General features: G+C 41.9%; 1 protein-coding gene across 8 annotated transcripts in view; it reads left to right on the top strand.

The window, feature by feature from the left end:
• STARD13 (StAR related lipid transfer domain containing 13) overlaps nucleotides 1–25,670 on the top strand; it is a 494,525-nt gene that overhangs the window by 367,247 nt on the left and 101,608 nt on the right. For 2 of the 8 annotated variants that reach the window (XM_058670871.1, XM_058670875.1), the window contains exon 1: nucleotides 24,231–24,448. The exons of the other annotated variants lie outside the window; for them this stretch is intronic. The gene's annotated coding sequence lies outside the window, so the exon portion shown is untranslated. Of the gene's footprint in view, nucleotides 1–24,230; nucleotides 24,449–25,670 lie in introns of those variants that run through there. 8 annotated transcript variants of the gene reach the window in all.

The following is a 25,670-nucleotide window of genomic DNA, read 5'->3' on the forward strand; positions in this document are numbered from 1 at the left end:
GAAGTCCTGTGAGAATTGCTTGGATCCTCATCCTCCAGTCTGTTTTTGGCTGCCTCTTAGGATTCTGGCCATATCTCATCTGGCTTCCCTTGTTTACAGCTATTTAGGAAGTCCTTTCTCAGCCCATATGTCTTACATTACTCTGTTGTTTACTTTCCCACCCAGGAAAGTTGTTTGCATGCCTTTCTATTCAGTATGCACCGGAAGATCAGAGGCGCATGCAGGCTGCTGGCAGTTTTTATTCCTGCAGCTTCACTGCCGGGGCGCATTCTTGTACCCAAACCCACCAGAGCCTGGTGGCCTTTTGAACTGTTACTGAGGCCTTCCAAACTTCCTCCGGCTTTGCAGTCATGGCAGAGTGAAAGTTTTACAATAGGGTGCCTTACACTTTTGAAGGAATATTGAATTTTGTTGATTTTATCCACGTTAGTAACACTTATTTTTAGGTCACCCATCGATTTGATCTCTCCCCTACTGATGTTTCAATATTTATTTGTTTTAGTTTCAGCCTTTCTAGTTGACTCTGATGGGGGAAAAAAAGCTCTTCACAGGCCTCTAGTGGACAAGAAGTGGAACTGCGGAAATTTCCTATTCAAGGGAACAAAATGGTAGTTGTTGCCAGTACAGAAATGAGGCAATCACAAAAGTATGTCTTACATAGGGTATTTAATTTAAATGTAAATAATGTCTTGGAGGCAAGGAAAATAAGAGCAGTAGTGGAGTCAAACTCTTACTTGATCTTCTAAAGATCAGTATCAGGTTATCAACTAGTAACTCCTGGCAATTGAGCAGAATTGTTAGAGTCCTTACTTAACTCTTCACTCATTTTTTAAAAAAGATTTATGCATTTTGTTGGAAAGTCAGATGTACAGAGAGGAGGAGAGACAGAGAGGAAGATCTTCCGTCCGATGATTCACTCCCCAAGTGGCCGCACGGCCGGTGCTGTGCCTATCCGAAGCCAGGAGCCAGGAACTTCTTTCCAGGTCTCCCATGCAGGTGCAGTGTCCCCAGGCTTTGGGCTGTCCTTGACTGCTTTCCCAGGCCACAAGCAGGGAGCTGGATGGGAAGTGAGGCTGCCAGGATTAGAACCAGCGCCTATATGGGATCCTGGTGCGTTCAAGGTGAGGACCTTAGCCATTACGCTATTGTGCCGGGCCCTCTTCACCCATTTTTAATCAAAAATATTTATCAAGAACTCTGAATAGCTTCTATTCTAATAGATTCATCATTGCAAAAAGAAATCATCGATTTACCTGTTTCATCTCAAATGAGTTGAAAGCAGCGTTGCTCTGAGAAGAACTGCACAGGGAAGGCCCTTCCAGAGGCAGCCCCATGTGACTGGTTGGAGCCACACCAGAGTTCTCTCCCAGGCTCCAGCGTTTCTCCACGAGCACTACATGTACTCCCCATGCTTCGATGCCTGGCTTTTCTGTTCCCTCTGCCTGAAAAGAATGCCTCCCTTCCCCCCCTTCCTCACCTGGTGCGATTCTTCATGTCCCAACAGATCTAAACAAATGCCTGTTTTCTATTTGCAACTCTACCACCTGTCATTTAAAAGCTGTTTCGCACTGTTCAGTTCTACTGTCACATGTTCATTGGATTATTATAAATTCACTTTGCTTGTTTCTGTTTGATAGGCCTTGTGCGTCTCGCATCAGTGTGTGGGTTGCATGTTGCAGTAGTCTCATTGTTCTTTTTTTTTTTCTTGCTACCTACAACATTTAAGAAAAGTTTTGCTTTCTCAAAAAAAAATATGTATTTTTATTGGGAAGGCACATTTACTGATTCACTCCCCAGATGACTGCAACAGCCGGAACTGAGCCAGGATCTGAAGTCAGGAGCTTCTTCCAGGTCTTTCACGTGGGTCCAAGGTTCTAAGACTTTGGGTCGTCATCCTCCACCACCTTCCCAAGGACCTGGGAGCTGGATGGGAAGTAGAGCAGCCAGGACATGAACCAACACCAAAATGGGAATCCCAGTGCTTGCAAGGTGGAGAATTAGCCAGTTTAGCCATCACACCAGACCCTATTTGTTGTTTTGTTTTCTTTTGTTTTGTTTTAGTTGAGAGGCAAAGAAGCAGAGAAAACACAAAGAGAGAACTTCCATCTACTGGTTCATTCTCTAAATGCTTTTAACAGCTGAGACTGAGCTAGGCCAAAACTAGGAACTAGTTCTCACACACAGGTGACAAAGACCAAAATATTCGAACGATCACCAGTTACTCCCTACAGTGTTTATTAGCAGTAAACTGGAATCAGAAAGGGATCTAGAATTCAAACCCAAGGCACTCTGACATGGGTATGGCATGTCCAGTGGTGTCTTAGCCACTTCACCAGATGCCTGCCACAATAAAACGGGTTTCTGCTGGTTTGCTTGCTTGTTTGGTTATCAGTAGCTTGTCCTGGTAACATCGGGTGTGAGGGAGGAATGCTGCTTCCTGTCTTTGGGATCTCAGTTTGTTCCCAGCACCATGCTGCCTCCTGCTCATTCTCTCTCAATGGTCATTTCAAGCTTGGTAACTTAGAGCTCCGAGCATTTGAAATGTAAGCTTTATCTTGAATGTGAAATGAAATTGGTTTGTCCTAGTGTTCAATAAGAAAAAAAAATTTCAAGGAATTCTCCTAGTGAGAATTATTTGGGAAGATGGAATGCCCGGATCTAATATGTCGTCATGACCATCTTGCAACTTCACTCATGTGTAGAAGAACTTCCTGTACTTTTTAGATTAATCTTGAAGATGGTTTTCAAGATATTGATATGGAAAGTAGTTACAAAACAAAGTAGCTCCTATTCAAATCCATTTGGAGCTGAAGCCTCTGGGATTCTCATTTGGCCTGAGTATGAGCACAGTCATATTTTCCTGAAGTCTATTACAGCAAGACAGACCTTGAACTAGCATAGAAAGGACTCAAGATAAATTTTGGAGAGGAGGATTTTAGATTAGCTATCTGATGTTCCTTCACATCAAAGGACGTAGCAAAGTTTGAGGTTGTGGTCGAAACTGTTTCCAAGTGACAGGTGACAAAGCATTTTACAGTGACCCTTTGGAAGTTATTGAAGTAGAGTACTGAAAAACACTAACTTAGTTTATGTTTAATTTTCACTGGAACAGACATTTTTAATCTAGTGATCCCTTCTCTCCATCAAATTTCAGAGATTAAAAGAAAAAGTAAATATGTATTTTTCATTTATATACAGTACTTACTTTTCTCTTAATTTCTGAAGTTTTACAGGGAGTATCATTTGATTAAGAATGTCTGCTCCAGTGAAAATTAATGTGTGTATTATGTATGTGTACACATGTCTAATGGGGAAAGCATTGGCAAAACTCTTTTATTTTTGACAATGTTTACATAGTTAATTAGGGCACAAAGGATCAAGGGCTATAGGAAAGTGGGTAAGACTATTATTTCCACAATTTTTCCTGTATCTGGGGTAGAGGGGGAGGTAAAAGGAGAAGCCCCACCTAGTCTCCCACCCATCCCAGGTCCCTGATGTGGGGCATGCTCCGAGATACTTGCTCAAATGGTTTTGATAATTCAACAGTTATAAATTGCTGCCAATCTTGCCATTCCAAGCACGATGAGGTCGCTGAAGAATCCTCTGATTGACATAGTCCATCTTAGAGTCTCCGTTTGCCCCGTTTTCCACTGCCAACATATGGCTGAGGTGGTTGATTGATTTGTTCTGTCCTCTGTCTTTTCATGATTAGGGTTCTGAGTCCAGCAGTTTGATTGGGGGTATCCCTAAAGAAACTTTGTCTGAGGTGAACCCAGACCAAGTTCTTGTGTGTACTAGCAAGTATAGGACCCGGTACAGAACATTGCCCCAATCAACTGGTGGTTGCAAATGCTGGGTCGGTTGGCAAAACTCTTAAAAATAAATCTAGAATGGTTAATAATTGATACTTTAAGAGATAATTTTATTTTACTGTATGGCCCAATTAATAAATGTTTCCCTAAGTATTACTTGAATTAGGCTAACTAGTACATTTTTTTAAAGATTTATTTATTTTTATTACAAAGTCAGATATACAGACAGGAGAGACAGAGAGGAAGATCTTCCGTCCGATGATTCACTCCCCAAGTGAGCGCAACGACCAGTGCTGCGTTGATCTGAAGCCAGGAACCTGGAACTTCCTCCAGGTCTCCCATGCGGGTGCAGGGTCCCAATGCATTGGGCTGTCCTCAACTGCCTTCCCAGGCCACAAGCAGGGAGCTGGATAGGAAGTGGAGCTGCCGGGATAAGAACCGGCGCCCATATGGGATCCCAGTGCATTCAAGGCGAGGACTTTAGCCGCTAGGCCACGCCGGGCCCTAACTAGCACATTTTAATGTTACCCAATTTTTGTTTACTCAACATTTCTTTTTTAATTTATTTTATTGTATTGTTGTTGACAATCTTTACATAGTTAATTACGGTTAAAAAAAAGGTTCAGGGGGTATAGGGAAGTGGGTAATACTATTATGTCCATATTGTTTCCATCGTGTATCTGAAGTAAAGGGGAATATTGAGGGAGAAGCCCCACCTGGTTTCTCACCCACCCCAGGTCCCGGATGTGGGGCATGCTCTGAGATATTTGCTCAAGTGGTTTTAATAGTTCTCCAGTTATGAATCGCTGCCAGTTTCGCTCAATGAGGTCGTCCACTGATTGATATGGTCCATCATAAAGTCTCCGTTTGCCCCATATTTCGCTGCCAGCATATAGCTGAGATGAATGATTGACCTGTTCTGTCTTCTGTCTTTTCTTGGTTAGGGTTCTGAGTCCAGCAGTTCGATTGGGGAGATCCCCAAAGAAACTCTGTCTGAGGTGTTCCCAGACCAGATTCTTGTATGTTCTAGCAAGTACAGGGCCCGGCACAGTCCATCATCCTGATCAGCTGGTGTTTCAATTGCTGGGTTGGTTCTGGTTTCAGTCTCGAGTTGCACTGGACCCAATGGGTGTTGCAGTCCAGTCTGGTTGTTTACTCAACATCTTAAATGAATTATTTTAAGTTTAAAAACCATTGTCCAAATATGCTACCATTTATATCAACAATAAAACTTCCTTTGGTTTTATGAGGCCACAATGAAGTAACTAGAATCATGCATCAGATTTAGGGAGCAAATTATTTATAAAAGAACATACATAATTTTTTTCTGTAAGAATAAGTTGTTTAACGGGCCAGAAATGGTCTCCCCAAGAGACTGTTCAACCCATCTGGACAATAAATAGCTGGACTTTATACTTGGTATATGTTTACAAGGAAAGAATCTTGATTGAATTTGAACTGTAATACAGCATCAAGGTGGAGGAAGCCACCAGGGGGGAGGGACGTGGGGGGGAGATTCCCAGAGCCTATGAAACTGTAACATAATGCAAAATAATTGAAAAAAAAAAAAAGAATAAGTTGTTTAGGGAGCCCATGTTGTGAGGCAGTGGGTTAAGCCACCACCTGCAACACTGGCCTCTAAGCACGGTTTCCATTTCCGGCTACTCCACTTCCTATCCAGCTCCCTGCTAATGGCGTGGGAAGAACAGTGGAAGATGACCCTAATGCATGTGAAATGACTTAAAGAGCAGAAATTTATTTTAATAGTTCTGGAGTCTAGAAATCAAGTATCAGGCTGTGGGCATGGTTGGGTTCTGGTGAGAGCTCTCTTTCTGGTTGGCAAATAGCTACCGCCTCACTATGTCCTCACATGATGGAGGGACAGCAAGTTCTCTGGTGTCTTTAAAGACACTAAACCATTGATAAGAGCCCTCTCTTCACCACCCTGCTCTAACCCTGATTACCTTCCACAGACCCTATTCCAACTGCAATCACAGTGGGAGATAGAGCTCCAACGTGTAAATTTAGGGTGCGGGTGGGAAAGGAAACATTTACATTCATATCAGAGCTTTAACAAATCTTTTGGTGCATTACTTCATGTATGTAATCTTCTAAGTTTGTAATCAAACATTATTAGCACACACAAAAAAGTCACATGCCATTGTCTCTCTGTCCACTGTTTTGCTTATCATGGATTCATTAACTTGCAGCCCACTGTAGTCCAAAATTATTAAATGGAATATTCCGTAAATTAACAATTCATAAATGTGAAATAACTTTTATTACAGTATATTGATATGGGTACTCTACTTTTAGCTTTTTGTTCATTTCTTTTTTTAAAGATTTATTTTATTTTCATTACAAAGTCAGATATACAGAGAGGAGGAGAGACAGAGAGAAAGATCTTCCATCCGATAATTCACTCCCCAAATGATTGCAACAGTTGGTGCTGTGCCAGTCCGAATCCAGGAGCCAGGAACTTCCTCCAGGTCTCCCACGCGGGTGCAGGGCCCCAAGGCTTTGGCCTGCCCTCGACTGCTTTCCCAGGCCACAAGCAGGGAGCTGGATGGGAAGTGGAGCTGCCAGGATTAGAACTAGCGCCCATATGGGATCCTGGTACATTCAAAGCGAGGACTTTGGCCTCTAGACCACCACGCCGGGCCCACTTTTGTTAGTTTCTTATTATGCTTAATTTATAAGTTAAACTATCACGGGTGTGTTTAGGAAAAAATATGTAGTATTTTTAAGGATTGGTACTATCGATAGTTTTAGGTGTCTACTGGTAGGTCTTAGAATATGATTCTGTGGGTAAGGTGAAGTTGCTGTTGTATTATTACTAAGGGTATTTTTTTAAATTAAGCAGCCAAATTAAGAGGCAAACACAAGGCAGTATTTTTTGAAAAATTGAAACATCTCAATTAAAAATTGTGCCAAAGGAAATGAGAACGCCACGGGTTCCGTAGCTTGCAGCTCATGCACGTGACACAGTAGCCAAAGGATGTGGCCAAGACCCTGCAGCATCCACATTGTACACTGAAGCTCCTGGGTTTATCCCTAGATCAGCCCTGACATCCTGGCAATTTGGCTTCTTTACGCTGAACTTTGCAGACTGTTCTAACAGGCTCTTAGAGGGTTGCATACTAAAACTTAGAAGGAGGAAGGGACTGCAAATGTAGGTGGACAACAGAAATGTGAGCTGACTTGTTGACAGCAATGGCGAGAAAGAAAATATAGAAAAAGTCTCAAAGGCACTACACAGTAGTCAGAGCTCAGGGATGGTCTCATTCCCCATGTATTCCCAGTATTTGGCATAGCATTTGATATGTGTCTGTTCAGTAAGTGAATATTTTGTTTGGTATTATAGCAGTGTAGTATAGCATCTGCTCTTAATAATGTTGATATTTAGTGATTAAGAAAATACCACATTACATGTGTGTGCTGTTTACAAAGAACAGACTACATCCATGTTTAAATATCACCATCCAAAAGTGTTACTTTTTTTTAAGTTCAGATGTTCTAATGTTAAATCCTGAAGTTCACATATTAAACAAGCAATTGTTCTGATATAGTCATTTCTCTCACATTTGTTTGAAGAATGGTGTGATGTCATATTCTGTTTTCTGTTGCTACAACAAAATACCTGAGACTAGATAATTTGAAAGCAATAGAGTTTATTGGGTTCCTGGCTCTGGAGACTGGGGAGTCTGACAGCATGATTCTGGCACCTGCTCAGCTCTGGCTGAAGGCCTCCAGCTACATCATGGCATGGCCAGAGGCAGCACCTAGTGAGACAAAGCAAGCGTACCAAAGGAGCTCAATTTTCCAACAGAGCTACTCCCATGACAGTCCACCAGTGGATTACTCCATTTGTGAGGACAGACCCCTCTTGATGCAATCACCTGCCAAAGTCCCTCCTGCCAACACTCCTGAACTGGGAACCATGCTTCCAGCACATGACAGCTGAAGGATACATTGAAACAATAACCTTTGGCTTGGGTAACTGGCTGGAGAGTCAAAGGTCAAATAACATCTCATTTCTACAAGGCACAGGGAAGGTTGGCTACACTCAGAAAACCAGTGTTGTGAGAAATCTATAGAGGTGGTGATGCTTCCTGCCACCTGTGTATTTCTGTCAGCGTTGCCATTGCTGGTTTCTGAGAGAACAGAGACCCAACCTCAGAGTGGTCATTAGGGGACACTTAGAAAATGTGCTCCTTGGCATGTTAGGGTATTGACTCTCCTGCTGGGTGCCATGTATCTTGGCCATTTGTGCTATCTGGGGTGAGGATACGTGGCCTACAGTGACACAGGTCACGTTCAGGCAGACTCTTTAAGAGCCACCCCCATGACTGCCATGATCCCTTCCTGCTGATGTGTTTGTTGAGACAAGATGACCTACAGCCCATGTCTCTGAGGAAATAACATCATCCAAGCTTCACGAAAAGGATGGGGAGTTGATTCTTTTTCTGTTGCACTGTTGTGATTCAGAGGCTCTTTGTTACTGAGGCATAGTTTTGTCTGTCCGAACTAATATCATGTATTATAAAAGGAACTTCTCCAAATATAAGACCAGAAAGAAGATTTAGCCTGGGTTTGTGGGAACTGAAATTAAGACCTGGAAAGGTCATTATCTCTATCCTGGGACTACGTGGTATTTCAAGTGTCTGTGTTTCTCTATACAAGTGGTAGGCTACTTTGAGTCAACTTAGTCAAACATGCCCTCTGGTTTCTTCCCTATGCATGATCAAGTGAGACTACGATCTTTTCTCCCTTCCCTAGACTGTGTGCTGGGTCATCACATTCCACAACCCCTGAGCAGGCATCTGATAGGCTCAGCCAAGCCTATCTTAGGGCGTCATGGATCACGTGTCCTCCCTTAATGTAATTAAATGTAGCCATCCATTCAGCCATCTGAAGTCTAGAGGTTTTCTATAGTCAGAAAACATAATGGCTAACATTTAGTGACTGTTTCATAGGTATTTGGTATTGTGTTAGCTACTTATGTGTGTGAACTCATTACTATCCCTACCATGATATGGTGTTGTTATTATTGTCCCTATCTTGCAACTGTGTAGACTGAGGCACAAAGAAGCTGAGCAAATTGGTTCAGAGCACACTGGCAAAAGTGGTAGAGGCAAGATTTGAAGGCAGACAGTTGTCTCTCGAGCACACATACTTATAACTTCATAATGCATTATTAACTTGTTGAAGTGTACTTGACGAACACAACCAGAAACATGTTGCATATGAACTTCTGAGATACACGTAGGTGGTTTTTCGTGTTGTTTCATGACAGGGTGTGATCCATCAGTCTTGGGGAAGCGGAGCTGGAACTCTGTGTGACAATGCCTTGTGTGCACTGCTGTCCTCAAACAGTTCTTCAGGGTCTTTCTGGAGACGCTCAGCACTGGGAATCTAGCACAAACTGGATGCCTTCCACCAAAGATTTGTGCTTATGTTTGTGTGTGTTTCAGTTAACTATGAGATCTTAACTATATTAATCTGTGGTCCGTTTTCGGAAATGAAATTCTGTACTAATCCCAAAGCCTTTGATCCCTTTGTAAGGTATTGTGTTTGCCACTCACTTGATTTATTAGTGTTTCGCGGGCCAGTGGTCAACACAAAATGAATGCAGTCTTGAGAAGAGGCAACCTGGGAAGAAGTAAGAATTACAGCAAGTAGGACTCAGAGCTGTGTTTCCACAAGCAGGAAAAAATTCTCTCTGTGACATTATTCATTCCAAAAGAAGAATTTCAAACACTTTACTGAAGCTTTCAGATGGATGAGCACTTTCAGGGTTTTATCATTTATGCATTGTGTAAATAGTGCACTAACTGTTTTATGCTTTCCATATCATTACAATAGAGAACTGTGAAAAGAAGAAAATAGAGACCTGGCAGAAATAGACATGAAATATGTTATAGGAAAAGCAAGAGTGGGTTCTTCTGAAATTGCTCTGCATCTGTTAATATTCAGTTTTGGCCACATTTTTAGATGTGCAACCATGGAACTGCACAGGGCCTGGGGTTTAGACGGGGGTTGTACTTGCCTTCACGCTCTGCTATTGTCTCCTTGGAATTCTTAATCATTTTTAAGTTGTGACAAAGTTCATATAACATCTTGACTGTTTTTTTCTTTTTTTTATTAATTACATTGCAGTATGTGACACAGTTTCATAGGCTCTGGGATTCCCCCAACCCCTCCCCATGCCCTCCCCACATAGTGGATTACTCTACCTTTTTGCAGTATTACAGTTTAAATTCAGTCAAGATTCTTTCATTGCAAGCATATACCAAGCATAGAATCCAGCATCTTATTGTCCAGATAAATGCAACGGTTTCTTGGGGAGACCTTCTCTGGTCTGAAGGCAGAGCTGGCAGAATATCATCCCGATCCATTAAAAGCCACAACATAACATCAGTAACAATTCACAACATTATGGAACTAATTGACATGGTATTGAGTAACCAATATGTTTTTAATGTACAATTCCATAGTATTAGCTATATACCCATTCTTTGGCAACCGATCCCCAACTTGGAAAACTGAAATTCTGTATCCGTTAAATGATGACTACCACTCCCTTCAGTTTCTGTCAACCACCATTTTACATTATATCTCTGTGTGTTTGACCCCTGTAAGAGCCTCATCTAAGTGGAATCACATTGTGCTTATCTTTTGGTGACTGGTTGATTTCACTTATCATCAGGTCTTTAAGGTTCATCCATGTGGTATGGCCCTAATGGACACAGGCCGAAGACCAGGAGCTTGTTCCAGATCGTTCTCATGGGTGGTGGGGGCCCAGGCACTTGCTCTATCTTCCACTGCTTTTGGTGGGCTAAGAGCAAGGAGCTGGATTGATTGGAATAGCCTGGACATGAACCCAGCACACGGATGAGATGTCACTGTCAGAGGTGCCAGCTTTACCTGCTAGACCACTACACCGATCCCAGACAGTTTGTGTTTTAAGATGAATGTATAAAGCTTAAAAACATAAGGTCATTGTGTGCAACCATATATGGCTAACAGTTTAAATATCACATTTATTCAAATACATTATTCATGTATCTATTAAATGTTAGAATATGAAACAGTATTTCTTCTTTAAAATTTATGTTAAAGACAGAATTGCAGAGATGGAAGGACAAAAAGAGATCTCCCATCCACTGGTTCATTCCTCAGATGGCTGCAACTGTCTGAGCTGGGGCAGCCCCAAGCCAGGAGCCAGGAGCTTTACCTAGGTCTCACGTGGGTGAGGGGCCCACATGGGGGGCGTTGTCATCTGCTGCTTTCCCAAGTGCATTGGCAGGGAGCTGGATTCTAAATGGAGCAGCAGGAACTCAGATTAAGTACCCACATGGGATGCCAACATGGCAGGTTATAGCTCAACCAGCTTTGCCATAACACCAACCCCATAATAGTTTTTTTTTTTTAAAAAAAAAACTGTATACCAACGATTGAGAAAGCCTTAAGTGAAGGTGATTCAATTCATTCATTTATTCCACAGATATACATATGGATATTGTAGCTTTCTAAAGCTGCGTAATATTGTGGTGAATGGGTAGACTACATTTTGTTTATCTGTTCAGCCATGGATGGATGCTGGTTTGCTCTGATCTTTAGTCTACTATGAAAAAGACTGCTATGACCATTGGTGTGCTGGTATCTATGAGATTAAAATTCTTCATAACTTTTGAGCCTTGTATTTGCAATTGTACTGGAATCCACTAGTTTTGTAGTAGTCCATTGGTGGAGGTTGGATGACCATGAACTGGAACTCCAAGGAAGGGTTGGATTGACCAAGCAAAAGTGAAAAAGAGGACTCTAATCAGAGGGTCAACATGAACCCCATCCAGGGGACAGAGGGAGACACACTTCAAAGGATCATTACCTTTGCTCGTAACATTCAGTTTCTAGGTCTGATTACTTGCAAAAGTTGATGATGTATTCATCCTCAAAAAGCAGGGAAATTTTGACACATGGTACAACATGGGTAAATGTCGAGGATGTCAAACTATATGATGTCACTTATATGAAGTACCTCAAGTGGTCATAGTCGTAGAGCAAGTTGAATGGTGGTTACCAGAGGACAACTTGGGGGCTGCTGTTCAGTGAGTATAGGTTCCATTTTGGAAGATGGAAAGTTCTGGAGGCTGTTGCACAAAATGTGTATTTTTTTAATTAGGGAGAGAGGGGTGAATACTATGACGCATTGGGTTAAGCCACGAGTTGGGATACTCCTTTCCTACAGCAAAGTGACTGGTCTGTGTCCAGCCACCAATACTCTGATCCAGCTTCCTGCTAATGTTCCTGGGAAGACAGAGAGTGATAACCTGGGTACTTGGGCACCTCCTACTGACATGGGATACCTGGAGGGAGTTTGTAGCTGATAGCTTCAGCTTGACTCAGTCCCAGTTGATGCTGAGCTAGTATTTGAGAAGTGAACCAACAGATGGAAGCTCTCTCTCCCTCTTTCTACCATTCTGCCTTTTAAGTAAGTATGGAAATCTTTTAAAATAAGTAAAAAAAAATTAAATATCTGCTTAAAACAAAAATGATGGAGGAAACATGCTCTGTAGAGTTCCCGTAAATGTCTGTTTTTAGAGTCATCCCAGTTCTTAGGATTACCATCAGGTTCTCTTTTTTGATCTTACAAGTTCTGTCAGTGTGTTTAGAGCCATGTTGCACAGCACAACCGAGCATGGAATGATGTGATCTAATGCATATTTATCACAAAATGTTCTTCTCGGTCCATTTAATATTGAAATCTCCAAGCTGAGATTCAAGAATACATAAGCTGCTATCTACTCTCCACAGACAGCGAAATGAAAGATAAGAAGATAAGTGATGATAAAGCTGCTTCAAGTTGATCCAGCCCCTGCTGCGGGAAGGTATTGGCAGCATTTCTCATAATGCGTGGTTTAGCAGAGAGGTTAAGCATGTTGCTCTAAGTGACATGAGTGATGTGAGCAGGCATTATGGTGTAGGAACAGCATGGGCTTTGGCATGGAAGGAGATCTGGATTTGAATACAGAGTATCCTACTTTTGTGCAACCTTTGACACCATTTAAATCTCTGCAATTGCATTCTCTCCTCTGTAGAATAGTGTGCGTGGGGGTGAGGATATGGGTGTGAGTGTGGGGATGTGCAGTCGGCTTTAGGTTTTACCTTTAGCAACTGAGAAGCTGTTTGTATCCCTTTAGGGGGGATTATTTCCCAGATTTATGTTTCCTGCGAGGCTGGGAACTTCCCAACAGAAAGAGCTGCAACTTGATTGTCAGCAGTTTCTGGGCTTATTATTTAGTAGTAAAGCTTAATTTAAAAAATAATGCTTACTTTTTTAAAAAAGATTTATTATTAGTGGAAAGCTGGATATACAGACAGGAGGAGAGACAGAGAGGAAGATCTTCCGTCCGATGATTCACTCCCCAAGTGAGCCTCAACGGGCCGGTGCGCGCCAATCCGATGCCAGGAACCAGGAACCTCTTCCGGGTCTCCCACGCGGGTGCAGGGTCCCAAGTGCTCTGGGCTGTCCTCGACTGCTTTCCCAGGCCACAAGCAGGGAGCTGGATGGGAAGTGGAGCTGCCAGGATTAGAACCGGCGCCCATATGGGATCCCGGGGCGTTCAAGGCGATGACTTTAGCCGCTAGGCCACGCCGCCAGGCCCAATAATGCTTACTTTTAAAAATATCTTTAACAAGCATGTTTGTTATCTCCAGTTCAGTAGCATTCATTCCAAAAGGGACAACACTGTCCTAGATTTCTCCTTGAGTCTTTCTGTTTGGGAAGAGCCAGGTGACGCCAAGCCAGTGACCCAGCACAACAGTGATGGGAGAAGCCCTGATGGCAGTTCTCTCCTTACATGCAAAGCCCTATGACCTGTAGTCCCTGGTGACTGTCACTGTGCTTGGACCATGTGTCTAATCAGGGATATCACAGCAGCCATCTGGCTCCTATCACAGAAGATAAATGATCTTCCCATTGCTTGGTGTGATAAGTGGCACATTCGACAGAATCAGGCTGGACAGAGGTTCTGATGAGGCCAAGCAATGGAGATGGGAGGTGGGAGATTCCTGCTCACATCCTGAAGCCATGAGAGTGGAGGCAGTTCATCTGTTTGCTTTCCCCTCCCTTTTCCCAGTTGGTGCAGAAGTTGCACATGTCCTCCAAAACAATGAGCAAGGAAGATGGGAGATGTCTTTGCAAATTTCAAGTCCTCTGGCCCATCATGGATAGTATAAACATTGCCTACAACATTCTTTTTTTAATTGTTTTTCATTGATCCTTAGTAACTATGCATTTTGAGGATTACAGTGTGCTGTTTCAGTGCACATTTACAGTGTGTGAGCAACAAATCAGAGTAATTAAGATGTTCTTCACCTGAACCAACTCACCATATTCTTCACGCTAAAAGAAAAGACAAGCAAACAACAACAACAAAAAAAAATGAAGAAACCAAAAAACATCTTGCCATCTTTGGTTTACTGGTCTACTGTCACATACTTAGGGAAATGATATTCAGCATTCCTTTCCAGACACATGGAAAGCGAGATTTCTCTACTTCCGAAAGTTTTCCTTTCTGGAGCTTCTAAATCCTGCCCATGCCATGGAGCAGTCACATCTGTGGATAAAGAAACTGGCCTGCAGTATGAGCGATGTGTAAGTTTCATTGCTCCAAACCCAGGCTGTGCCATTTTCAAAAGTGCTGTTGAGTCTGGAGTTTTTAAAAATAAAAAGCCATGATATATTACAATGCAAACAATACTTCTTGATTTCCAGAGGTCACTGTTTAGAGACTTGGCTGGGAATTAAAGTAGAAGGTGGATTTTCAGTTTTATTTATTTCTGGTAGACAGAAAGCAAATATTAGCCTAATGACTTGGGAACAACAGGCCCCATGCTCCAAGCAGGGAAACTTGAGCATGGCTCCAGTAAACCAGAAATGTGTCTACTGATGGAAAAAAAAAGTGATCCTTCTTTTTGGAAGAATCCTTGGGAGAAAAAGACAAGAGTCCACCAACAAAGACTGGCAAGTTCAACTGTAAGTGGTCCTTTTCTTTCCCCAGACCCGCATACTATTCCTGAATTCTCTGGCACATCCTCCCCTGAATTGAGTGAAGCATTTTCTTAGTTTTTCTTATTTTCTTATTCTCAAAATATAGCAACAGTATATGTCTTAGGGTGAAAATGTTTCCAAAGGAATTAAACAAGGTTTTATTTCCCTGGAAACCAGGTTCTTTCTTGCTAGATGCACACAAATCTCTGAAGAGATCACTGACCATCATAGCAGTGAAGACCGCCTGGACATTCAAAACACGGTGATGCTCAGGTTGGCTAAAGCACTTGCATACTGTGCAGCACTCTGAGTGCTTGGTCTTAGTTACCATTACAGAAGGGAATGTGTGTGTGCAAGGAGATGGAAAGGAAAATCTGGGATTTATTAAAAAGCTACGGTTTTAATGAGTTCTGCAGTCACTGAAAGGTGGCTGGAGCTGGCTGAGCAGTTATCACTCAGGCCTGATGTTCCTGCTTTTGGATTAAGGGGAGCATTAATAGTAGAATAGCTAATCTTTTGTGGCCAGTGCTGCTTGCCTGTGTTGATAAGTGTGATTAACAACTTTAAAAGTCAAATACATTAGCAAATGCCTTCTAGCTGCCAGGAATGCTCATGGCCACCCACGCTCCACAGCAAAATGAAAAACACAACAAGACGCAGGAGCCCAGGATTCCTAGACCTTTTAGATAAGCATGCCTCCGAGTTTGTTTTTTAAGTTGGTTTCCATCAACTCATGGAGAACCATTGTTAGAGCAAAGATTTAAAAAAAAAATAATAAAATAAATGAGGAATGTGTTTTTTTGCTTGGAAAGTTGTAAAAAGCTAGCATTTGTTGTACTTTCAGGATCTTAAGTCTGTTTTTATGCTGAAGTTTCAAACTGAACTTTGAGAAACTTTCTGGGGCTTTTACAAATTCCATTGCATAGTTGAGTTTTAGACGCTAGCTCTGAGCAGAAGTCAGCACTCTAGGCTAACGTGGGATTGGGTAGGGCAACAGTAAGTGAAGTAGTATTTCCAACAGCGGAAGAAATGAAGCTCTGAAAGCAATCAGCTCGCCTTGCCATGTGAACAGGACCTTATTTTCTTTGCAAACTGCAGCTTCATTGCTGATGTCCATTAGCAGCCTCGTTGAAGCAGGCTCCTGAGCAAAGCATTGTCCTGAAGAAGTTTGTATTCATCTGCCAGGGTAAAGAATCCCATCACTGAAAGTTTCATGAAGTATATGATGTGCTACTTGCAGGTCAAAGGTTAGAAGGCAATAGGGATGAAAAGACAGGCCAAATGTAGCATTAGGATAGACTCCAAAGGAGAGAAATGTAAGTTTCCATGAGACCAATGTGCCCTCACAGCATTGCCCTGAACACAGCGTGTGAAACTGGTTCATTCCAGCCGGTAGATCATGCTTCCTGCCTCACTGTTGACTCTCTCTAGTCTGCAAATGGTGCACACCAGAACCTCACATAATTTCCTTGCCCTGAAAGAGCCAAAATGGGTTCTGTTTCTTGGAATAGGAACCAAGAGCCAGCCCCACAGTGCCCTGGATTTGTACGAGAGATGCTGATATGAACAGAGGATTGGCTTTTTTTTTTCCTTTTTCATTGCTTCTATCCTACTGAGCTTCTATTGTAAACACGGGTTATTCTTGTAGTGCATGGTTTTTGTTTTCTCTTTCACTAGAACTCCCCAAAGTATGGTTGACTTTTTGTTGACAATACTTTCCCCTCATTTCTCTCCTTCTCTTTTAAGTAATACAAATCCAGAAATATATCACTTTTGAAATCTTACCAATATTGAAATAAAAAGCCCATGTGAACAGTGGAGCATCCCAGGAGAAAGCTAGACAGCCTTTTAAAGCTACACCTGCTGTGGGATGAAGTTCTTATTGCTTGAATCCCATGTAGCACTGTAATTGGTCTCATAATTCATCTGTAGAGCCCTGATGCTCCAGATGTTCTGACTTTTTTTAGATTTATTTATTTTTATTGCAAAGTCAGACATATATATATAGAGAGAGAGGAGGAGAGACAGAAAGGAAGATCTTCCATTCGATGATTCACTGCCCAAGTGACTACAACAGCCAGAGCTGCCCAGATCCAAAACCAGAAGAAAGGACTCTTCCAGGTCTCCCATACAGGTTCAGGGTCCCAAGGCTGTAGCCCATCTTTGACTGCTTTCCCAGGCACAAGAAAGGAACTGGATGGGAAGTGGGGCTGCTGGGATTTGGACCGGTGCCCATATGGGATCCTGGCATGTTCAAGGTGAGGACTTTAGCTGCTAGGCTTTTTGGTATTTCTATTTAATTTGTGTTGACTTCTTTGAAAGAGACCAACCAACAGAAAGAAATATCCCAATATAGGTTCACTCTCCAAATGCCTACAACAGCAAAGGCTGGGCAAGGCTAAAGCCAGCAGCCACGAACAGGAAATTCTAACCAGCTCTCCCACATGAGTAGTACGGAGCTACTTGATTCATCATCTGCTACTTCCCATGCGAGTATTAGCAGGAAGCTGGAGTCATGAAGAGGGGCCAAGACTCCAGCCCAACCACTCTGATAAGGATTGAGAGCAAATGAGGACATCTTACCCCACTAGGCCAAACACCTGTTCCTGAAATCTTTTCAGTTAATGGAAGTTCCAAAACTCAGGATCAGTAATCCAAATAACCAAGAGTGTTGCTTTGATTTGCTTCAAAGCAAGAGAGGTAAGGGACAGATGGCCTTGATGTAGAAATATAATGCTCTCCGGGTTGGTGTTGTGGCTTAGTAGAAAGAGCATGCCGTTGGATGCTGTTTCAGGTCCCAACTACCCCACTTCTGATCCAGCTCTCTGCTCATGTACCTGGGAAGGCAACAAAAGATGGCCCAAATGCCTGGGATCATATGTGCAGCAGAGAGCCTAGGGAGAAGCTCCAGGCTCTTGGCTTCAGTCTGGCCCAGCTCCAGCCTTTGTGGCTGTGTGGGGAGTTAACAAGTGAATGAAAGATCTCTCTCTTTGTTGTCTCTCCCTCTCTCTTCTAACTTTATCTTTTGAAGAATCCCTAAACAAATCTCTAAAAAATAATGTGCCACAAAGCTTCATTTTACTCAACAGTTACGGCAATGTGAAAATTTGCATTTTGTAAGGAAAAGTAACTGTTCGCCCCCTCCCCCATTAGAAAAACACAGAGGATTTAGTAATAAATAATAACTCATCATATCTGTTTAGGAATGCAAAATGTTCTAAAAGGGAGCATGGAGTGTTTGTTTTTAGAGAATACTATAAACATGGTTCTGTTTGGTTCTCAACACTGCCTGGAATACTTGCTACCAGAAGCAGGTTGGAGGTGCAAATGGTATCCTGGGTTTCAACAAGCTGCAGCTTGAAAGTGCTTTCCATGACCATGGAGACTGGGAAGTCCCGAGTCCTTTTCATGCAGTCTGCTTCTGCCTGTCCTGCCAGCAGGACTCCTGCATATTGATGCATGCAAACACTTGTTCTACCCCAAGTGCACGTGTGTCCAAGCAGCCCAGGATTCATATCTAAAAGTTGGATATTCCTTCTGAGGAAAGAAGAGCAATTCAGCAATAAAGGGTGGCATTTACATTGTCTGCTTAAAATGGGGTAGAAAACGATAAGCATACTCCATGTTCCTGGGCGCATTCCAGAGGGCTAGTCCATCCCATCAAGAGGTAGGAATTGTAATCTACTCAATTTTTTTTTTGAATTTATGAGTCTGTATGTTCATTCATCTAGTCTCCTTTTCTACCTTGCTGCCCAGAAAGAAAATCTACTGGAGAGGAACAAAAGGGCAGATCTGTCAGCTGCAGGTGACCACAGGACCTCTGCAGAAAGGCATAGCAATGCTTCTGCCACTATTTATGAGCAATGATCCTTTCTTGGTTCCTGCACCCCACCTCATGCAGGAAGCCCCCTGAGATAAGCTAGTCACTTCGTTAATTTTAAAATCTCTAATATATATTATCACTTGATAAAATCAGAGTGGTACATTGCATATAATATGATTCTATTTTGGTGAAAAAATTATGGATATGCAACATAAGTGTGTATGCACACAGAGACATTTCAAAAAGCTTGCAGATTTGAAGGTAAAGTTGATTTTTATGCAAATTCTTAATCCATGCTGTTTTTTTACAATATACATTTTCCAGGAGCTTTTTGACAGACTTCTGTATATCTTAAAAATATTTTGCAGCAAAATAAAATTTTAAATCAGTTTTCTTGAGCTTTTTAAATAAAAGATTGATTTAGTTTTATTGGAAAGACAGATATACAGAGAGGAGGAGAGACAGAGAAGAGGATCTTCCTTCTGATGATTCACTCCCCAATGACTGGTGCCGAGCAGATTCAAAGCCAGGAGCCAGGAGCCTTTCCTGGGTCTCCCACGGGGGTGCAGGGTCCCAAGGCTTTGGGTCATCCTCTACCACTTTCCCAGGCCACAAGCAGGGAGCTGCATGGGCAGCAGGGCCACCAGGACACGAACCAGCGTCCATATGGAATCCTGGTGCATGCAAAGCAAGGACTTTAGCTGCTAGGCTACCACACCTGGCCTTCATGAGCTTTTTTTTTTTTTTTTAATTTAAAAGCCAAAGAGAGAAGTTACAAAAACAGACAGAGTTCTCTTCTGCTGGTTCACTCCCGAAACACCTTCAACAACCAGTGCTGGGCTAGAGCCAAAGTCTGGAGCCAAGAATACAAACCATGTCTCCTACCTGGGTGACAGGAACACAGTTAATTTGAGCCATTGCCACTGCCTCCCAGGGTCTTTGTTAGCAGAAAAGTAGAAAAAGTGGAACTTGGAATCTCTAATACGTGATGTAGCTGTCCTGACCACAGTCTGAAATGCTAGGCCAATTGCCTATGGCTGCAGGAGCTCTTTGAAGTACCATTGTACGTGTATATAGGGATATTTATGCATAGTTCACATACATATAAAATGTGTAGAAGTAGTACACACATACAGAACACATTAAGAAGTACATATGGGGCAGGTTTGACATAGCACATTGCCACTTGAGATAGCCTCATTTTGTATTGGGGCACTCCATTTGAGGCCTAGTTACTCTGCTTCTCTTCCTGCTCATTGCTAATGCTCATGCTGGTAGACAGCCCATGTGGCTCGGGTGCTTGGGCTGCCGTCTTTTAGTTGGGAGACCCAGATTGAGTTCCAGATTCCTGACTGCAGGATAAACCAGCCCTGTCTGTTGCAAGCATTTAAAAACCAGCATCTCCAAGATCTCTATCTGTTGTTTTGCTTTTCAGAAAAAAAAAAAAATGTTTTTTATTTTGGGAAAATGAGTAAACATCACAAAATAGTTACCACCAGAAAATAGTACAGTTATAAACATTACAATATACATGACAATATACAAAACACATTGCAATAATAGTTACTACCTAAGGAATAGTTACTATGCTAAGCCCTCAGTGACTACCTGGGACCAAAGTGAAATGAGGAGTTGGGAGTAAGAATGGAAGTTTTCGTTTGTACTACTGCATTGTGAATTTTTTACAATGAGCATTTCTTTGTGCCATTAAAATATTTTCTTCTGAGAATGTTAAAGACCATTTTTGATACATTCAGTACATCTGTAATATTATTTTAGAATATTTGAAGAAAAATATTTCAAAGCTTATTTTTATAACTTAAAATGTGTTCGATATTCTTTGACTTCGTCTTCTGAAGGCTAACCAAACAGTCTGTCAAAAGTGGATAGATCTATACTACAGGCTAAAAACTATCTTCATATTTATAACTATATTCATGGAGTTAATGCAAATAATGTGTCATACATATCTGGTGGGATTTTTGTTTCACCTTCATTTTACCAAAACTCTGCTGGATTTCTTAGTATCTAAGATCTATACCAGATACAACCAATTTATATCAGATACAACCTTAATTTACTGGGTTCTTTGGTCAAGCAAGCTTTGGAATTTCTGTTGGTTTTCTTAAAGGTCTTTCGGGCTCTGTACTTCATATCGTAACTACCTAAAATGGTCAGGTTTGCAGACACATATCTGAGTTAATGGTAGCTAAAGAACAACTTTTAACGTAAAAAAGCATCAACTACTCTTCTCCCAAACTGCAAAACCAGGTCATACTGGTAACCAAACATAGGACCAAATTCTCTCTATTATTTTGCTATACAGATATTTGCATAAAAGCAAACACACCTTCCATGGGGTGTGGTGGGGAGTGCTTTTTTCTGCCAAAGGCTGTTTGGATATTTTCATTATTTATGTGGCACACAAAATAATCAAATTAAAATTAGCCTTCTATTAGATTTATTGCTTTGGCAGGGCCATGCTAAATGATTTCACAGGCCTTAAATAGCCCACAAGCCAGACATTCCCCATCCCACCCCTGCAACACACACACACGCACTTGTTCATATAAGCTGTGTGCAGGCTTGAAAAAGGCATGGCTCTTCACACTTCCTTTTATATGCTTCAATCACAGCCTTACTTAAAAGGTTCGCATAGGGCTTAAGGCAAGAACCCAAAGGCAGATTCTGTTACCTTTGTAGCTGGTATCAGGCAAGCAGAGCCCTGCAAAGCTCATTGCTGGATACTGGGTCATGGAGGTGTTTACAGTAAAGTATTGTCACCAAAGAGGTAGAAGTTTTATAGGATTTAGACACTGAAATACACTTAGCCAGCCTGTATTTTGGGGATATCTTAATTCTACCAAGCACAATAATCAACACATCAAAACCCATACTTGGTCCTCAGGTGCCAGCTGGAGATTGTTGATGAGAGATGGTGGCAGCCAGTTCTGAAGAATGATTGTCTCGCAGACGTTGAATGCTTGATTAGCTGCTTATCAAAACCTGGGTTAGAGTTTCCCCTACATAAGGCACCACAACATTGTATCATAGTTGCTCAAATATTTTAAGTAAAATATGTAAGTAGTTCAGAGTGCCTGGGTTCCAGTTTCATTTCCTGTCTCCAGCTCTCCTATAATGCAGACCCTGGGCAGCAGTAGTGACAGCTCAGGTGGTGCCCCCCTAAACTACAGGCATCCTCCCCAAAGAACACGCCCTTCACACCTCCTACCTGTCACCATTCTCTCATCCTGTTTGGATGATACCGATTGAATATCCCTAATCTGAAAATGTAAAATCTGTAATACTTCAAATTCCAAAAAGTTTTGAGCACCAACATCACACTTGGAAAATTGCACACCATGAAACTATGTGATGCACAAAAATATTAAAGACGTGGTAAAAGGGAGCCCTCAGGTTCTGTGTATAAGGTGTATAGGAGACATAGGAATTTCATGTGTAAGCCCTTGTCCCATATTCAAGGTTCCCATTTTGTTTTTGTACATATTTGCTAATTTAACACATCTGTAACCCAAACAAAATATGTTTGGCCCCACGCATTTCAATTAAGAGATATTCAATCTGAAGTTATGGATGTCCTTATAAACTTATAAAGTGACAGCCAGGAGCATTCACCCTCTGAGGCATCTGATACAGAGTACCTTGCATATTATTGGAGTGAAAAGTGTTGTTTAGATCAGATATTCATAGTTGGCAGTTTTTCAACTCAGAATTGGTATAAACCTTTGTAAGGGAAGAAGTCACACGGCTGAAGTCATCATGAAAGTAGATTAACTGTGTCATCTATTGAGTCAAGAACACAGCTCGTTTGTCAGTGAGGTGCACCACAGGACATGAGCAGGTGCGTAGTCCATCTTCTCTGCGCTTGCTTCGCCCGGAGGTCTGGCACTACCTGGTAACACAGCTCCTGTGGCAAAGAGTCTTACTGAATTTGCAAAACTGACTTCCTGCTACCCACAGAAAGCAAAGACTTGCGGTGTCATATTGTCTCATTAAAGAGGTGGCTGCAGAGATCCTGGTTTCCTACTCAAGTTCACAGGAAGACTTTCCCCTGGGAGAAACTGGAAAAGGCATTGAGGGGGAGTATAGAAAGCTGGATGAGGTCTGGGATCCCTGGGAAAAATCTCTCCCCTTACTTCTTGGTGACCCAAATGGTCTGTCTCCCTGAAAATACTGACCCTCAAGGAACTTGTTAGATAACACGGAGACTGTCAACCTTGGTGTGCCTGATTTTTCAGTTTTCAGGCTCAGCTTCTCACAATAAGCTCATCTACTCCTCTCAAGTGACACAACTCTAGTTCATGTGCCATTCCTGTGAGCAAAAATGTGAAAATGTGAAGGTATCAACCATTTACTACCCAACCCTCCTCCAATTCATGCTCACCATATATTCTTTCCCCCCGTAGAGTCCAGTTATTCAAAATCTGAATTACAGTAAGCTCAGCATGCACTTTCTACTCTGTGTGTTATTCTCTGAACCCTTTTATCTTTAGAGCCCCTTATCATGGGCTACAATATTTAGTTTGGTACCATCCTTTGCCAGATTAAATATTTATACTGATTTAATATTCTCTGTTGTTGAACAACACAAATGTTGAATAATGACAACAAAGTACTTTATCATCTTCATTTAAGCTTGCAGTCACCTCTGAGGTCTCCAGAGCTTACTCTTTGCCTTTCATGTTCAAGGACACCCCTGAGAAATTAAACAGACTCAAATCCAAATCTTCTGATTCAGTATTCAAATCATTAGCTGTAGTTTAATAACACTCCTATATGCTATTTGCACTCAATGTGTGGCCCCCCACCAGCTGATAAGGTTAAATTACTGTTGACTGTGCAAAATATGCTAGTTTAAAATACATTGTCTGGCCTCAGATTTGTAGAGGAAGGTGGTTATGTTGTCTCCTGTTCAGCTCCACTTGTTAGCAGTTCATCCCACTCTGCAATCATCTCTCATCCAGACCTGTAAGTACATTCTACATACTCTCTTGATGCCATGAGTTCACTGGTGATATAAACACTAAGAAATCCTTTTACATAGGGCACGTCACCATCTGAAGGTGAAGGATGACCTCAGTTTTAGGACAGAAAATTATATACACACCAGTTTTGCAATGTCCTGTCTGAGCATTTTCTCCTTGGAATTGGTTTGCACAACCTTAAGGTGTTGCAAAGCAGTCAGTCCAGCCTGGGTCTGTGTGCATGTTTCAGGCATACACATCTCTTGAGTCTTTTTAGGCATGAAGCAACCTAGCCAGCCTTCTTGCGAAGTTTCAGCCTCACTTCCTGTGGGATCTATTATATAACGTACGTGCTTGCCACCAGTGGTGCGGGGACCTGTGAGAAGGAGCGCCTTCTTGGTGTGTCACAGACTGGCAGTGTTTTCCTCTGGTATGTGCCAGAACAGCAGAGTCAGTTTTAAAAGAGAGGATTTATAGGAAATCCAGCTGTGAGTTTTCATTTTTTCTCTTGGAGCTGGAGGCGGGGCCAAAACCAACCTCAAACCAGGCACACCATTGATCAGGCTAGAATGATGTGAGCCACTCTCAGGGACTACAGCCACGCACAGAGGAAATATTAGCTGGCAGAGATAACGAAGAGGAAACACTCAGGGACAGAGGCACCATCTGTCAGTTTCTGAGGAGCAGTGTTGACGAAAGCAGAAAATGAAATGAAGAAGAGAGTGGTTTTGTTTCAAAGTTACAGCACAGCCTAAGGACATTTTTCAACAAAGTAAGTTTGTGTTCATAGAAAAAAAAGAGACGGTGGTGGTGGGCAAGACAGCAGTTACTTCCTAATTGGATTGTGAGTTTTGTAATTGATAAAGTTTTCTTTGTCGTGGATTTTATGTTCGGAAGAACATTCCTGTAACAAGAACTTGCCTTAAAACTAAGAAGTAATGCTTTTTGTTTTGATTATTCGCTTTAGACGCATTTGTAAGATTTATTTAATTTTGTTTCATCTCAGAGAGGTTTGTTTAATGTCAGACTATAGATACACATAAGGACTTCCTTCATCCCTTTCCTTTTATTGCCTTTCTTTGTCTTCCTTTTTTTGTTGTTGTTTTGAGCTCCAAAGCAGTGTCGTGAGAAAGGGACCCACCTTTCAGACTTAAGAGGATGACAGCAAATACTATCCATTAGGATGCTTAATTCCACCAGAACAGATGACTTAGATAATCAGGAATATGTCCCGTACTGCCTATGGACTTTTTGAATACTAGCTTTGGCATGGACATGGGTTTTAAAGGAAGCTGTTTCTTCTTTAGTTTATCTTTCTGAAAAAGCTCATTACCCTTTTCTGGAACATAGGCTACCCTATGAAAACTATCCTCCTATTTATGTTCAGTACTCTTGCCAACCTATTCATTTCCCAGCAAAGCTGGACTTGTACTGCCTGTAGCCATATGTTATATCTATGTGGTCTGCCTTCAGTGTCAAATATCATATGTTTTACTAGGCTAGGATTTCTCTAATGCTAGAGGAATGATTGAGATGATAATATTTTATAAGCGACAGAAAAAAGTTTTGAGGGACTCACAGGAACCCCTGTGTTGGAAAAAGGCAAATATTTTATGGTTTACGTAGACAAAATGGGGCATATTTTGCATCAATCTTAGCAGCCTGTTTAGTCCAATTCAGAAGTGGAAGCTCTGGCTATAAACTCACAAAAGCAGAAACCACTCAGTGTTATGGCCCAATATGGATGTCAGAGCTCTGTAGCATGTGTGGGAAAATGGCCACAGTCCAACGTCTGGAATCATTTATCTTCTGTTAGAGGCTACAAGACAACTGTGTTATGTATATTACAGAAATCCTCACTGATTGATTTCATTTACATAGAGTGGGTGTAAAGACTGATGGTGGGACAGTTGCAAGTGTGTGTGGGGGGGGTTGGGGCGGTGGTTCCTGATGAATCCTGGACTCATTAGCATTCTTAGCACCTTTAAAAGAGA

The sequence above is a fragment of the Ochotona princeps genome, chromosome 12 (genome assembly GCF_030435755.1).
Source record: "Ochotona princeps isolate mOchPri1 chromosome 12, mOchPri1.hap1, whole genome shotgun sequence".
NCBI lineage: Eukaryota > Metazoa > Chordata > Mammalia > Lagomorpha > Ochotonidae > Ochotona > Ochotona princeps.